This window comes from Mustelus asterias, chromosome 13, assembly GCF_964213995.1.
Source record: "Mustelus asterias chromosome 13, sMusAst1.hap1.1, whole genome shotgun sequence".
NCBI lineage: Eukaryota > Metazoa > Chordata > Chondrichthyes > Carcharhiniformes > Triakidae > Mustelus > Mustelus asterias.
The window spans coordinates 17,425,564-17,443,133 of record NC_135813.1 but is presented as its reverse complement, the minus strand read 5'-3'; the positions used below and the strand labels follow the sequence as shown (position 1 = coordinate 17,443,133).

Below are 17,570 nucleotides of genomic sequence, written 5' to 3'. Positions count from 1 at the left end.
TAAGCCTGGGTGTGTACTCAGACAAAAGTCAGGAAGACTGTAGAAGGAGCTGGAAGTCAGAGCTGAAGCATGGATTTTTTGATTTGATTTGATTTATTATTGTCACATGTATTAGTATACAGTGAAAAGTATTGTTTCCTGCGCACTATAGGACAAGGCATACTGTTCATAGAGAAGGAAAGGAGAGGGTGCAGAATGTAGTGTTACAGTCATAGCTAGGGTGGAGAGAAAGATCAACTTAGTGTGAGGTAGGTCCATTCAAAAGTCTGATTGCAGCAGGGAAGCAGTTGTTCTTGAGTCAGTTGGTACGTGACCTCAGGCTGTTGTATCTTTTCCCCAAAGGTGGAAGAGGGTACATCCGGGGTGCATGTGTAATATGGCCTCTTACATAGAAGCTAGTGTCATCTCTGCATTGATCCAACGTATAAAATCTTGGTCACCAGTTGGGACTAAGTACAGTATGGGGGCTGTGGTTCATGGTAGTAAATGGGGAGTGGACAGGTCAGGGTAGGAAAGGCCTAAACCTTCTGAGGCTCGGAGGAACACAGTTTTAATGGCTCCTTCTGCTTCAGATCGTCTTCTGATTTGACTTTACTTGGCGGGAAAGCTGGGGTAATTGCCCCACACAGGGTCAGAGTTCAAAAAGCAGATGTCACCAAGAACTGATTTACATATTACACATGGGTGGCACGGGTGACGCAATTGCTAGCAGTGCTGCCTCACAGCACCAGGGACCTGGGTTCGATTCCCGGCTTGGGTCACTGTCTGTGCGGAATGTGCACGTTCTCCCCGTTTCTGCATGGGTTTCCTCCGGCTGCTCCGGTTTCCTCCCACAATCCGAAAGACGTGCAGGTTAGGTGCATTGGCCATGCTAAATTCTCCCTCAGTGTACCCGAACAGGCGCCGGAGTGTGGCGACTAGGGGATTTTCACGGTAACTTCATTAGCTGACGGGATCTAAGCGGGATGGTGACAGTTCTAACTCCAACCCAATTGGATGCAGTTGAATTTGCCCCCCTGGATTTATTTTCTAAACTTGTAGCGCAGTGGAAGAGGAAACACTCACCACACAACGTTTGAATGAGACTTTCCCAGTCTCTGGAGAGTAGACATACGTTGGTACAGCTTCTCATTACTGTGAACATGACATTTCAAAAGTATTTCATTGGCTGTAAAATGATTTGGGATGGCCTGACATTGTAATAGGTGCTACATAAATGCAAGTTCTTGCTTCTAACTTTCAGGTTTTGATTGTTATTGGCTCTATCAGAGATGGAAAGATAGTTGACTGTCAATCTGGGGTTGATGATTGTCATTAGCTTTCATAGTTTCTGTATCGATATGTATGACACTGTTTAGAAATACAGACACAAGTCAGGAGTGTGAAGGAATGCTCCCCGCTTGCCTGGTTGAGTGCAACTCCAACAACATTCCGGAAGCTTGACACCATCCAGGACAAAACAGCCCACTTGATTTTCATCCCATTCACCCCTTCCACTACCGACGCATGTGGCAGCCGTGTGTACCAAGATGCACTGCAGAAAGTCACCAAACCCCTGACAACACTATCTGAGCCAGTGACCTGTACCACTCAGGAGAATATAAACAGCGGATGCTTGGGAACAGTGCCCGCCATCTGCAGGTTCCTCCACCCTCCAAGCTGCACACCATGCTAATTAGATATTGCCATTCTTTCAGTGTTGCTGCGTCTTGGCAACAAACGCTGGCCAGCCAGTGACGCCCATGTCCCACGAATGAATAAAAAAAACATTAAATGGTACAAGTTGGGTTGTTCCATCATCAGTGCGTGTGGAAATGGAGGATGCTTCATGCAGGCTGGAAATACGTTATTTCAATGCATCAATTCAATAGGTTTTTACTTTATTGGGAGCAAGGGAATCACCATGTGTCAAAATAAGTGGGGAAAAACGATTAGGAAGTGTAAAGTAATTTTTTTTGAGTATAATAGAACAGATTGTACTGTTATATTTGTAAAACTCATGTGGTGTTGCCATGGTAAAAAATAATCAAACAAAAGGTCTCTTTCTTCAACTGTGTCTCTGTCATTCTGATTTTTCTCATTCCCTCCTTCTCTCGCTCTCTCTCTCTGAATACAGTGTCACTCAGTTTCTAATTCTTGCCCAAGGAACAAAATTACATTTGCATTGTAGCCATCATAGCCTGAGGATAACATAAGGTGTTTTACTAGCCACTGAATCACTGGACATACTGAGTGTTAGGTCAGCCATGACCTTATTAAATGGTGGAGCAGGTTCGAAGGGCTGAATGGCCTACTCCTGTTCCTATTCCTTATGAATCATTTCTCAGGTGTAGTCAATCTTGTTTTGCAGCCAAATGTGGGAGCTTATTTGCTGTCTTCAAGCGCCACAAGCAAAAAAATGAGATAAGTGAAGGGTTAATCTATTTTCTGGAGTTGATTATTGATTATTTTCTGAGGGTGATTATTGTCCAGGGCACTCGGAGAATGCTCGATTCTACTCTGAAAATTACTATGGGATTTTCTTCATTGATGGGAACAGAGGAGTGGAGGAATGGCTTAATGGCTCATTTGGAAATACTGCACTCCATCAGCGCCACGTTCCATCACCACTGCAGGGAAATGGCACCTGTGTACAATTCTGGTCCCAGACTACCAGAAGGATGTGGATGCTTTGCAGAAGGTACAGCAGATTTTACCAGGATGTTGCCTGGTCTGGAGGGTATTAGCTATGAGGAGAGGTTGGATAAACTTGGTTTGTTCTCACTGGAAAGACGGAGTTTGAGGGGCGACCTGATAGAGGTTTATAAGATTGAGTGGCATGGACAGAGTCAGATGCTCTTTCCTCGGGTAAAAAAGTCAAATACTAGAAGACATAGGTTTAAGGTGCATGGGGAAAAGTTTAGAGGAGATGTGCGAGGCAAGTTTTTTTACACAGAGGGTGGTGAATGTCTGGAATGCGCTGCCCGGGGAGGTGGTGGGAGCAGGTACGATAGCGACATTTAAGGGGCAACTAGATGAATACAAATGGAAGGATACGGACTCTGCAAGTGCATGTGCTTTTAGTTTAAGCAGGCATCATGATCGGCACAGGCTTGGAGGGCCAAAGGGTTTGTTCCTGTGCTCTATTGCTCTTAGTTCTTGGAGATGATGTTGTAATGGAATTATCGCTTGACTATTAGTCCAGCTAATGTTCTGGGGACCCGGGTTTGAATCCCGCCATAGCAGATGGGGGAATTTGAATTTAATTTTTTAAAAATCTGAAATTAAGAATCTACTGATGAAACCATTGTCGATTGTCGGAAAAACCCATCTGGTTCACTAATGTCCCTTAGGGAAGGAAATCTTCCGTCCTTATTTGGTCTGGTCTACATGTGACTCCAGAGCCACAGCAATTGTGGCAGTTGATTCTGAACTGCCCTCTGAAATGGCCTAGCAAGCCGTTCAGTACAAAGGCATCTCAGAATGGGCTATAAATCGTAGAATCCTATAGTGCAGAAAGAAGCCATTCGGCCAATCAAGTCTGCACTGACCACAATCCCACCCAGGCCCTATCCCCATAAGCCCATGCACTTACCCTAGCTAGTACCCCTGACACCTAAGGGGCAATTTAGCATGACCAATCCACCTAACCTGCACATCTTTGGACTGTGGGAGGAAACTGGAGTCTCCCTGTGCAGACACGGGAAGAATGTGCAAACTCCACACAGGCAGTAACCCAAGTTGGGAATCGAACCCAGATCCCTGGCATTTTGAGGCAGTGGTGCTAACCACTGTGCCACCATGCCACCCTATGTTGGCAAGCCAGCGGCGCCCATGTCCCACAAATGAATATATTTTTTAAAAAACAGATTCCATATTGTACTCCAGTCCGAGTGTGAGACATGGACTCTCAATGTTGGTAGGCTTAGATTAGGCAGAGTGGGAGGAGTCTTGTCTGGAACATAAAGGCCAGTATAGACCAATTGAGTGGAACGTCCTGTCTCTGTCTTTAATGACATTGGAAAATCACATGATTTAGCTGTAGCTCAAATCTCGAAAGTTAATGACTGAATACTGTTCAAATTGGGGTCAGTACTTCAAAACTCAGTTAAGGTTTATTTATTAGTCACAAGTAGGCTTATATTAACACTGCAATGAAGTCACTGTGAAAATCCCCCAGTCGTCACACTCCGGCACCTGTTCAGGAACACTGAGGGAGAATTTAGCATGGCCAATGCACCTAACCGGCACGTCTTTCGGACTGTGGGAGGAAACGGGAGCACCCGGAGGAAACCCACGCAGACACGGGGGAAGAACATGCAAACTCCACACAGGCAGTGACCCAAGCTGGGAATCGAACCCGGGTCCCTGACGCTGTGAGGCAGCTGTGCTAACCACTGTGCCACCCAGGGTGAGATCATATCAAATCTGTGTTTGTTCTTCCAATAATTCAGATAGCTTTGTTTCCTGTTAAAAAAAGATGAACGCTGTAACTGTGGAAAACTCGCAGTGATGTGGCACTTGTCAGGAATGAGCTGATGCTTTCACACTGTTTTAGCTTCACATGAGGCCGTACAGCCGCAGGCGAACTTTGACATTTGAAGCGATGTTCAATGTCGATATTTCAGTGCCTGCTGCTGGTGAAATGTTCCTCAGCAAATGACACTGAGATGTGGAGATTGAAAAATGAGCGTTAGCGAGCTATTCAATAATGGAAGCTGGTCGCAGTGAGGACTCCTGTGTCTGCTTAACATACACTCCATTTCCTTATTTTTCTATGGAAGGTGAGTGTCACCGGCTACACCACCATTTATTATCCATCCCTCGAGAAGATGGCTTTGAGTTGCCTTCTTGAACCGCTGTAGTCCATGTGGAGTAGGTACACCACAGTGCTGTAAGGGAGGGAATTCCAGGAACAGTGAAGGAATGTGGCGGGCAATATATTTCCAAGTCAGAATGGTGTGAAAATTTGGAGGTGAGCTTGCAGATGCTGGTGTTCCCATGCCATTTGCTGCCCTTGTCCTTCGAGATGGTAGAGGTTGTGGGTTTAGAAGTGCTGTCGAAATAGACTTTTTTTAAAAGTAAAGTTTATTTGTCACAATTAGGCTTACATTAACACTGCAATGAAGCTACTGTGAAAATCCCCTAGTCGCCACACTCTGGCTCCTGTTTGGGTACAGTGAGGGAGAATTTAGCATAGCCAATGCACCTAGCCAGCATGTCTTTTGGCTGTGGGAGGAAGCTGGAGCACCCGGAGGAAACCCACGCAAGCACGGGGAGAACGTGCAGGCTCCACACAGACAGCGACCCAAACCGGGAATCGAACCCAGGTCCCTGGCGCTGTGAGGCAGCAGCGCTAACCACTATGTCACCCTCAACTTGACTGCATATTGTAGATGGTGCCCATGGCTGTCAATGTGCATGGGTGGTGAAAGGAGTGAAGGTTTATGGTGGTGGATGTGGTGCCAATCAGATGGGCTCCATTGTCCTGGATGGTGTCAAGTTTCTTAAGTGTTGTTGGAGCTGCACCCATCCAGGCGAGTGAAGAGTATTCCATTACACTCCTGACTTGTGCCTTTTTGGAAAAGGATAGGCTTTCGGGAGTCAGGAGGTGAATTACTCGCCGCGGAATTCCTAGCCTCTGACCTGCTCTTGTAGCCACAGTATTTATGTGATGAGTCCCGTTCAATTTCTGGTCAACGGTAACCCCCAGGATGTTGATAGCGGGGGCATTCAGCGATGGTTAAGCTACTGAATGCCAAGGGGAGATGATTAGATTCTGTCTTGTTGGAGATGGTCATTGTCTGGAACCTGTGCGGCACCAACATAACTTGCCATTTACCAGCCCAAGTCTGAACATTGTCCAGGTCTTGCTGCATTTGGACCTGGACTGCTTCCGTATCTGAGGAGTCAAGAATGGTACTGAACACTGTGCAGTCATCAGCAAATATCTCCATTTCTCATTTATAGGAGCTGTAACTGGATAGATTTCTGTATAGAACTGGTCTGGTGGCAAATCTGAAATTCCTTTAAACATTAAATTTAAACAGCTGAAAAAATAGTCAGTCCTTCCTTTCTTGAAGAATGAGTTGACATTTAAGTATGTTTGCACAGAGCTTTAGTTTCTCTGGTTGTAGAATGGTATGATTGGGCAGTCTTATTCTATGAATGGTATATACGGTACCTGCCCTACTAATGAATTAAGCATCTGCCGTGCGTTCTGTGCTGTAATTACCAATCCTTTACTAAAAGGAACTGCACCTTAATTTGACATTGCCAGTGCTGGAGTCAGTGGTGTTAAACGAAACTGAACCACAGTAATTGGCACTGATGGAAGTGGTAATGAACTTCTGTTTCAGCACACTCTGAGGGCATACGCATGACCTGACTTGAAACTGATTGTATTGTCAAATGTTTAAGACTGTAGTGAAATAATTTCTGACCCACCGATGATTTTATTTAATCGAGGCAAAATACTGCGGATGCTGGAATCGGAAATAAAATTAGAAAATGTTGGCAAGTCTCAGCAGTAAGGAGAGAGAACAGAGCTAATGTTTCAAGTGTGAGTGACTCTTCGAAGAGTCATCCAGACTTGAAACATTGGCTCTATTCTCTCTCCACAGGTGCTGTCAGACCCATAGAGATTTTCCAGCATTTTCTATTTTTGTGGCTATTTTATTTCTTTCCAATTTCCTTGTTTTGTGATGGGGCTGATTATTCCTGGAGTAATGATACAGTGGGCTCAGACTCTGTTAAATGTGTGAGCCCAATACCTGAGCTTCAGAACCCAAGCTCATCAATGAGGAACTTCCTAGCTGAGCCTAACACTCACACGTACATTTACCAAAGGTATTGGCTCTGTTGCTATGCAAGGCAGGAGTTCTGTCTATACACCAAGGGGACTGAGTGCTCCACCTGCTATCTAATTCACATCAGCCAGCTCAGCACGGATTGAGGATCGGACCTGGACCTCTTTCAGTGGCGTGGTTCTGTTGTACACTGGCTAATGCGTTGCCCATCATGCCATGAGGAGAGACCTCCAGCAGATCTGTGAGAAGAAGTGGCACGGTGGCACAGTGGTTAGCACTGCTGCCCCACAGTGCCAGAGACCCGGATTCAATTCCAGCCTTGGGTCACTGTCTGTGTGGAGTTTGTACATTCTCCCCGTGTTTACGTGGGTTTTCTCCGGGTGCTCCAGTTTCCTCCCACAGTCCAAAGATGTGCGGGTTAGGTTGATTGGCCATGCTAAAATTGTTAACCCCCCCTTAGTGTCGGGGGGGTTAACAGGGTAAATATGTGAAGTTGCGGGAACGGGGCCTGGGTGGGATTGTGGTCGGTGCAAACTCGATAGGCCGATTGGCCTCCTGCACTGTAAGGATTCAATGATTCTAAGCATTCTAATTGTCAGTGAGAATGATCAGTAACAAATGAAGAAAAGCCACAATTCTGAGCTTTTTAGTAACTCGAGAGGACTCTTGCACAAGTGTTTTGGTTGCTAAATTGAAGGTACTATTTTCTCTCTCCTCCCCCCCTCCAGTTAATCTGGACAGTGTTATCAAAGACATGGTATTGTCCATCCCCAGATTCCCTGAGTAGATGATGGTGGGCTATCATCTCAAATCCATCCATGCACCCTTGTTTTGCTGGTGCTTCTGATCTGGTCATGTTACAGTGAATGTCCGACTATGACACTGAGAGATGGAAGTCCTAAGCTAATCAGCTGTCTAACTTCAATTGTAGCACTGGATATGATGGAACCTTGATTATGTCCATACTGAATAGGTAAATATTTTATCATGGTGATACATTGAACACGAGGCGATGTCCTAGTGGCATTATCGCTGGACTATTAATCCAAAAACTCAGCTAATGTTCTGGGGACCTGGGTTCGAATCCCGCCACGGCAGCTGGTGGAATTCAAATTCAATAAAAAGTATCTGGAATTAAGAATCTACTGATGACCACGAAACCATTGTCGATTGTTGGAAAAACCTATCTGGTTCACTAATGTCCTTCAGGGAAGGAAATCTGCCGTCCTTACCTGGTCAGACCTACATGTGACTGCAGAGCCACAGCAATGTGGTTGACTCTCAACTGCCTTCCAAGGGCAACTAGGGATTGGCAGTAAATGCTGGCCAGCCAGCAACGCCCACGTCCCATGAATGAATAAAAAAAAAGTCAGATAAGCACGTGAGGGAGAAGGGAATAGAAGGGTTTGATGATAAAGGAAAGGAGGCTTGTATAGATCATAAGGGTCAGTATGGACTAGTTGGATCAAATGGTCTGTTTCCGTTTGTAGATTCTACATAATATAATAAATTGGACAGTGTGGAAATTATGGTAGAATATAGCAATAAACAGCATGTTAACAGCATATAGGTGACGTTTAAAGGGCTGTAGAATGAACACACATGGTGATGCAGGAAGCGGGTATACAGTGCACTGCTTTCTCTCAAAGAAACCCTGCAGGAAGCCACATTCTTGTTGCTCCTGATCTCACCGGGAAAGTTGTCATTTTTCTAGTAATCTGAGGATGTATTTCAAAATATTTTTCCTGGACTTCCCAATGTTTGGTTCTGATGCTGGGTGAGCGAGGGAATGTGCATGTGTGCATCTGGAGGGGATTATGGAATCTGCTCATGGACCCAGCTTGCGTTTGGTATGAGCCAGACTAACCTGCTGTGTTTGAGTACACTCCTCCACTACTGTAGCTAAGACGATCTGATTGATTTTGCGTGTTCGTTTTATTCTGGATGGATCTTTCAGCAGCATGTGCCATGACTCAAACTTTCCCAAAGTTACCATATCCTTCGTGAAGCAGAGAGAGGGGTGGCACAGTGGTCAGCACTGCTGCCCCTCAACGCCAGAGACCCGGGTTCAATTCCGGCCTCGGGTCACTGTCTGTGCGGAGTCTGCACGTTCGCCCCATGTCTGCGTGGGTTTCCTCCCACAGTCTAAAGATGTGCGGGTTGGGTCGATTGGCCCCTTAGTGTCCCAAGATATGTAGGTTAGGGGGATTAGCAGGGTAATTACATGGGGGTTACGGGGACAGGGGCTGTTGGTGCGGGCTCGATGGGCCAAATGGCCTCCTTCTGCACTGGAGGGATTCCATATTTTTTAAAAAAACAACCTCCTGGTAATTCTCTACTGATTCCTAAAGGATATATATCAGACAAAAGAGAAGTTTGAATACTGCACTAAATTCCATGGTGTGTATTTCAGAGTTTATATTTAACCATTATATTTACACAGTGGAAGGTGTTTGTACTTTAAGTTTTTTCCTGTTACTCATTGTTTTGCCTAACCTTTTAACATTTCACATGTCTTTATTCTGTGTTTTATTTAAACAAAACGCTTTTGTGAATTCTATTTCTTCTCCCCACTAGTTTTCATTTTTCAAATCTTTCCTGATATTTTCTCTTCCTCTGAGCTGCCTGGGAAAGGCTGGTGAAGTTAACAGATTAAAGTATTGGCTGTCAGGGCAGAGCGGGCAGCCCAGGAAAGCAACTACAGACTGAGTGGGACATCCCCAACCCAGAGGAAGATGACTGCGTGAAGATGTGGTGGGGTTGTTGATGACTTTTTTTCTTCTTATTTTCAGCTGAGTGCATCTTTAAACTCGTATAGTTTTTTAGTTTGTTTATTGTCACAAGTAAGGCTTACATTAACACTGCAGTGAAGTTACTGTAAAAATCCCCTATTCGCCACACTCCGGTGCCTGTTCGGGTAACACTGAGGGAGAATTTAGCATGTCCAATGCACCTAGCCAGCACGTCTTTCGGACTGTGGGAGGAAACTGGAGCACCCGGAGGAAACCCACGCAGACATGGGGAGAACGTGCAGACTCCGCACAGACAAGTGACCCAAGCCGGGAATCGAACCCGGGTCCCTGGCGCTGTGAGGGCAGCAGTGCTAACCACTGTGCCACCGTGTATGTGGGTCAAGGTGGATTTTGTGGAAGGTGAAATGGGTAAGGGGGCAGCACGGTGGCACAGAGGTTAGCACTGCTGCCTCACAACGCCAGGGACCCGGGTTCGATTCCCGGCTTGGGTCACTGTCTGTGCGGAGTCTGCACGTTCTCCCCGTTTCTGCATGGATTTCCTCCGGGTGCTCCGGTTTCTTCCTACAGTCCCGAAAGACGTGCTGGTCAGGTGCATTGGCCAGGCTAAATTCTCCCTCGGTGTAACCGAACAGGCGCCGGAGTGAGGCGCCTCGGGGATTTTCACAGTAACTTCACTGCAGTGTTAATGTAAACCAACTTGTAACACGGATAAATAAATTTTAAAAACAAACCATTGAAGCCGGTGGGATGGAATACCAAAAGATTAATTTTCACTTGGCGTGACTATGAAAACGTTTTATTCTTTACACATGCAACCTTCCCTTAGTTGAAAAGGCAAGCTGGAAAGAAAATGCGCACATTTAAACAATTTATTTTTAACCTTATGCGTGGCTCATATTTGCCATCAGATTAGCATTTTGGCTGCATTTAATTCTCGCGGCCTGGAGTTGATAGATTGCTTAGCTTCTGATCTGCAGCCTGGCTTGCCATTCTAAGCCACGGCCTGTGAGACTGATTGAGAAAGTACTTCACAATTTATATTGTCTTCCGCTCTAAGTTAATAGCTCCCCCTGTCTTCTGAAGCCATGTACTCTTTAGCTTTAATGCTCCGGTTATGTCAACAACCTCCCATCCCATCTGAACCTTGGCAGAAGCATTGACTGACTGTCAAGTGGTTAAGATGATCTATTCCTCCCACCCTCCCCCGCAGTTTGTCTCAGACACATTTCCCTTTCTTGCTGCCTTTTGATTTGATTTATTATTGTCACATGCATGACAATTTTCATACAGCGAAAAGTGTCACAGCGCCAGGGACTCAGGTTCGATTCCCGGCTTAGGTCACTCTCTGTGTGGAGTTTGCACGTTCTCCCCGTGTCTGCGTGGGTTTCCTCCGGGTGCTCCGGTTTCCTCCCACAGTCTGAAAGACGTGCTGGTTAGGGTGCATTGACCCGAACAGGCACTGGAGTGTGGCGACTCAGGGAATTTCACAGTAACTTCATTGAAATGTTAATGTAAGCCTTGTGACTAATAAATAAACTTTACTTTACTTTTTTCTTTAAAAATATTGTTTCTTGCACGCTATACAGACAAAGCAGACTGTACATTGAGAAGGGAACAAGAGCGTGCAGAGTGTAATATTACAGTCATAGCTAGGGTGTAGAGAAAGACCAACTTAATGCGAGGTGGGTCCATTCAAAAGTCTGATGGCAGCAGGGAAGAAGCTGTTCTTGAGTTGGTTGGTAGGTGACCTCAGACGTTTGTATCTTTTTCCTGATGGAAGAAGGTGGAAGAGAGAATGTCCGGGGTGCGTGGGGTCCTTAATTGTGTTGGCTGCTTTGCCGAGGCAGCGGGAAGTGTCGACAGAGTCAATGGATGGGAGGCTGGTTTGCGCGATGGACTGGGCTAATTTCATGACCTTTTGTTGTTCCTTGCGGTTTTGGGCAGAGCAGGAGCCACACCAAGCTGTGACACAACCCGAAAGAATACTTTCTATGGCGCATCTGTACAAGTTACTCACTCAATAGGTCTCTGTTTAACTGCTCGATAAGAAATAAAGACAGGTGGTGGCGCGAATTAAGAAAGGGAGTGCGAGCAGATCTGCTTATTTATAACAACATTTGTACATGTTGTCAGCTTGGTTGCTACCTTGTTGTAAAACAGAATATGGTTCAACTCCCAAGTCAACAGATAAACGCCCATTGTGTATGCGATGCACATACTGTTTGCGTGTTCTGTATATTGTGGGAAAGCGAAGCAGCTTTGATCGTTTTGAAAACGTTGTGCACTTGTTCAGCAACAGAAAGAACGTGCTACCAACCAGCCACGATGGTTAGCTTCAAAACTGGGTTTCCAAACGCAGATTGTGAAGGGTTTGCTTTCCTGCTCAGGGGACAAGTTCCGTGGCCCCGTTTGGCGGCTCACGAGGTTTGCGACCTCACATTTGAGGTTTTAAGTCAACACAGCAAAAGTAAAAAGGAAATAAAACCCTTGTGTTTACGCAGCACTTCATCATGGCTCTGAAATGTGGTTAAGAGCTTCCCACACAATGAATGGCTTGGAGATTCAGTGACCCGGGTTGCTGCCTTCCCACTGCGTCAACAAGATAAAAATACCGGATGGCTGTGGCATGGGAAAGGACAAGGGCTGTCGAGGCTCTACCCACTCGCTAATGTGGTCTCGTGGTCAAAACCTGCAGCCGTGGGTCACCGTTCGGGTATTACAGGGCAAGGGATTGAATTCACTTGTTTAAATACTTTTAGTTCGAGTCAGTTAAATATGTCACCAGAAGAGAGAAAATTAGGTCAGTTATTAGCTTGAGGGCTCACATTAAGTTTCATGTGTTGACAACTGAGTTATTTATTTCCCTGTTTGCAATGTACCAGTTCCCTGGGGACTTACAAGGTGGAATCCCCAAGCTGCAGTGTCCAACAGTTCCCCAGATGATTTCCTCGTAAGATTGGAGCTGCATTGTCTCTGCGCCTTTACAGAGAGTAAAGACGGAATTCTCCTGTGTCCCGCCCTGGAGGCTGGTGGGAAAATCTGTTGAATCCTCCACCTGCTTCATTATGCAGCGGGTGGTCTCACACCGTGATTCAGCGACAGGCCTGGGTGGCACGTAGTCCAGATGGGCGCCATATTGAAAAGGTGCCCAACATCGCCCACCCACCATTGAAGGAAGAAGGCGGACCTCTGGAGAATCAATATGGATCTCCAGGAACAATCTGAAGCTGGAAGATGGACCCCCCCCCCCTCCCCCGCCCCCGCAATCCAGGACAGCTAATCTGGAAGATCTACCTGCAGATGCTTTCCCACCCATTGCTGTGGCGTTCCAGGGTTGTGAATTCGGGAGCTAGCCCCCAGGCGTTGTTCAAATGAGTCTTGACATCCTAACGTCACATTGTTCTGAACATGATTTCAACCAGCAACGCAGAGAATCTGGCAAGGGGGGGGGGAGGGGAGACGCCGGCATGAAACCGCCTTCTGGGCCTCCCATTATACCCCCCCCACACCCATCGAACCCAATGTGGCGAACCCCGGATCCTGTTACCAACTCCTCAATTGGCTATGTCATAGAATCTACTGTGCAGTGGGAGGCCATTTGGCCCATTGAGCCTGCACTGACAACAGCATCTCTGACACCTGTGTACAATAGGCCATGGCACTGGAGTGAGATGATTCCACGCTGAGTTACAGGATCTTCCTATTCTCCTGACAGCAGCCAAGACCAGCAGAACAAAGGTCCCCACTTTGTCAGCCGATTAACAGAAAAGAGTCCAAAATTGAGCAGGAGGCAGCCATAGCAGCAAATGTTGTGATATAAACATTCGCTGTTCTTTCCAGGACCTTGCAGACAGAAGTGAGATGGATTACTGTTGGCAAAGGGAGGAACGTTGGCCAAAGCTCCAACTTCAACTCATACAGATTAAAATGTAATATGTTTTGTTGGATCTCCTTGGTTGTAATTGGGTTGATTTTGCGTTTCTGTGGCAGCGGCTGCACTGGCTTGGCAGCTGGTAACAGCTGGCATCGCGCCTCCAGCTGTGCAATCAGGTAGGTCTGGTTGTTGGCCAGCGACGCCAAGTGTTGGTACTTGTGCTCCCAGGTCCCTGTAGCAGTTGGAAAGCTGCATCATCTCTGCCGTCTGGTTGAAGATCTTGTTCTGAAGCTGGGAGACCTCGAGGACATTGTCCCGCTTGCGAATAAGAGCTGCATGTACAGCTGTGTGACCTGTGAGTTTGTGTAGTGACTGCTGTGCTGGGTGGACAAACAGCTCCTAACCATGAAACGTCGCCAACAGGAAATTAATGGGACATTACTGTTGCATAGATGATGTGCGGGTTAGGTGCATTGTCCATGCTAGATTATCCCTTAGTGACCCGGGATGCGTAGCCTAGAGGGATTAGCAGGGTAAACATGTGGGGTTACGGGCATAAGGCCAAGGTGGGATTGTTGTTAGTGCAGATTTGATGGGCCGAATTGCCTCCTTCTGCACTGTAGGGATTCTATGGTTTCTATATTTTTTCTCACGTACTGACATGACTTGGATTGCTGACTCTGGCTGGACACATTCCAGGAGCTATTGGGGCAGCACAGTGGTTAGCACTGCTGCCTCACAGCACTAGGGACCCGGGTTCGATTCCTGGCTTGGGTCACTGTCTGTACAGAATCTGTACATTCTCCTCGTGTCTGTGTGGGTTTCCTCCGGGTGCTCCGGTTTCCTCCCACAGTCCGAAAGACATGCTGGTTAGGTGCATTGGCCATGCTAAATTCTTCCTCAGTGTACCCGAACAGGCGCCAGAGTGTGGCGACTCGGGGATTTCCACAGTAACTTCATTGCAGTGTTAATGTAAGCCTACTTGTAAATGACACTGTTAAATAAACTTATAAAAAATAGTGGCATTACCGAAAGCTAGCGGTGTGGTGTGAGTGGGTAAATTTCCTTACTGACCCAATGTCTCATACACCCCACTGTCTCACCCCCCCCAGCCCCCCCCCCCCCCCCCCCCCCAAGCAAACAACTCTGATCTTTCAATTCTGGCTTCCAACACAAGTAGTGTTCAATGTCCCATGGTTGGAAATATGGAAATAAAACAACACCCCGTTTTAGCAATCGACGACCCTCCCATCCATTGTCTCTTTGGTGTTGAAGAAATGCGTCAAAACCTTAACGACTGTTGGAGGAAAGGCCCAGTCTTTAGGCAGGACCTGGATCACCACTCCCCGTCCTGTCACTGCCATTTCACCAAGGAGCTCGTGTCTGACAAGTGACTGAGTTGAACATCGCTTTGAACAAAGTGAATGTGACCTCACAAGGCAATCTTTGGTAAATCTACAGCTTCACTGACCACACTGGGTGGAATTTTACCGGGACGTCCGCCCCAGGTTCGTACGATCCCGCCCAAGGCCAAACGAGACTGCCGTTCTCCGAGCCGAGCCTGCTGCCAGAATCAGGGCAGGCGAGCCGGTATAATTCTGGCCACTGTCTTTGGACAAGTGACCCTTTCAGGCCGATTTAATCTATGCAATGTTTCTAGCCCAGTAGCACAGCAGGCAGCAACGCTCCCTTTCCTGACCCCTCTCGCACGCTGTCTCTCACGTGCGCATGCTCTCTCTCTCTGTCCCCCTCTCTCTCTCTCTATCCCCCTCTCTCTCTCTCTGTCCCCCTCTCTCTCTCTCTGTCCCCCTCTCTCTCACTCTGTCCCCCTCTCTCTCACTCTGTCCCCCTCTCTCTCTCTCTGTCCCCCTCTCTCTCTCTCTGTCCCCCTCTCTCTCACTCTGTCCCCCTCTCTCTCACTCTGTCCCCCTCTCTCTCACTCTGTCCCCCTCTCTCTCACTCTGTCCCCCTCTCTCTCACTCTGTCCCCCTCTCTCTCACTCTGTCCCCCTCTCTCTCACTCTGTCCCCCTCTCTCTCACTCTGTCCCCCTCTCTCTCACTCTGTCCCCCTCTCTCTCACTCTGTCCCCCTCTCTCTCACTCTGTCCCCCTCTCTCTCACTCTGTCCCCCTCTCTCTCACTCTGTCCCCCTCTCTCTCACTCTGTCCCCCTCTCTCTCACTCTGTCCCCCTCTCTCTCACTCTGTCCCCCTCTCTCTCACTCTGTCCCCCTCTCTCTCACTCTGTCCCCCTCTCTCTCACTCTGTCCCCCTCTCTCTCACTCTGTCCCCCTCTCTCTCACTCTGTCCCCCTCTCTCTCACTCTGTCCCCCTCTCTCTCACTCTGTCCCCCTCTCTCTCACTCTGTCCCTCTCTCTCTCTCACTCTGTCCCCCTCTCTCTCTCTCACTCTGTCCCCCTCTCTCTCTCTCACTCTGTCCCCCTCTCTCTCTCTCACTCTGTCCCCCTCTCTCTCTCTCACTCTGTCCCCCTCTCTCTCTCTCACTCTGTCCCCCTCTCTCTCTCTCACTCTGTCCCCCTCTCTCTCTCTCACTCTGTCCCCCTCTCTCTCTCTCACTCTGTCCCCCTCTCTCTCTCTCACTCTGTCCCCCTCTCTCTCTCTCACTCTGTCCCCCTCTCTCTCTCTCACTCTGTCCCCCTCTCTCTCTCTCACTCTGTCCCCCTCTCTCTCTCTCACTCTGTCCCCCTCTCTCTCTCTCACTCTGTCCCCCTCTCTCTCTCTCACTCTGTCCCCCTCTCTCTCTCTCACTCTGTCCCCCTCTCTCTCTCTCACTCTGTCCCCCTCTCTCTCTCTCACTCTGTCCCCCTCTCTCTCTCTCACTCTGTCCCCCTCTCTCTCTCTCACTCTGTCCCTCTCTCTCTCTCACTCTGTCCCCCTCTCTCTCACTCTGTCCCCCTCTCTCTCACTCTGTCCCCCTCTCTCTCACTCTGTCCCCCTCTCTCTCACTCTGTCCCCCTCTCTCTCACTCTGTCCCCCTCTCTCTCACTCTGTCCCCCTCTCTCTCACTCTGTCCCCCTCTCTCTCACTCTGTCCCCCTCTCTCTCACTCTGTCCCCCTCTCTCTCACTCTGTCTCTCTGTGCACCCCTCTGTGGAATCCCTACAGCGCAGAAGAGGCCATTTGGCCCATCAAGTCTGCACCAACTCTCATCCAGCCCCTCTGCCCTGCCCTATCCCCATGACCCCACACATGGTGAATCCACCTAATCCACACATCCTTTGGACACTAAGGTGCAATATCATATGGTCAATCCACCCAATCTGCACATATTTGGAGTGTGGGAGGAAACTGGAGCACCCAGTGGAAACCCACACAGACACGGGGAGAACGTGCAAACTCCACACTGTCACCCAAGGCCGGAATTGAACCCCAGACCCTGGTGTTGTGAAGCAGCAGTGCTAACCACTGTGCCACCCACATGGGACATCCCAGTTTTTCTGTGCACTGAACCGAATGTCTTGTGTATGGAATTTTGCAGGTTTTACACGCGGAGATATGATTTTTTTTGTGTGTGGCCCTGTTTGAATTTTCTGTGCATCAGAGTTGCGCTTCTGTGAAATAGACACTTCCCAGTTTCACCACAAGAATGTGCTTCCCTGCTCCAAAGCATTGGACGGCCCTGAGATATTAAATGGTGTGGATTGTCAAAAGAGACATCTGACTTTAATCGTGTGCCAGTCTTCCACCCACAAAATTGAGGGACAAAGTTTGAAGAGGCGAGGCATTTGGAACGCCTTTTAAGGACGGCTAGCTTCTAAGTAAACTGAAATGAAGGCCTTTTTTGAACACAATTCCGTTTTGATCCCTAAGATCATGGGCAAAGGTAACAAGTAGTTTGCTTTGGTTGACCAAGTTCCATTCTGACTTTGTCCAGAATCAGTGCTCCGCGTTCCAACATAAATTTCTAATGCCATCCAGACATGTGGCCTGTCATCTCCTCTTGTTTCTGTTACGAGGCTCGTGCATAAGGAACCATTGTTCAAACCAAACAGGGACACGAACCTTTGAACAGCAAAGTACACATCTGCTCCCTCCCTAACCATATGTATTCCTTCTCCCCACAGACGGGGAAGGAACGCTTGAACTTTTATTTATTTGCAATTCCACAGGAATTAAAAGGATTGTTTCAGCGCGGTGT

At 47.7% G+C, this 17,570-nt stretch overlaps 2 protein-coding genes across 5 annotated transcripts in view; one reads left to right on the top strand and one right to left on the bottom strand.

Moving 5' to 3' along the window:
* Positions 1 to 17,570, top strand: part of ralgps1 (Ral GEF with PH domain and SH3 binding motif 1) — a 758,896-nt gene that overhangs the window by 341,865 nt on the left and 399,461 nt on the right. The window lies entirely within an intron of this gene.
* Positions 1 to 17,570, bottom strand: part of angptl2b (angiopoietin-like 2b) — a 54,748-nt gene that overhangs the window by 21,957 nt on the left and 15,221 nt on the right. The window lies entirely within an intron of this gene.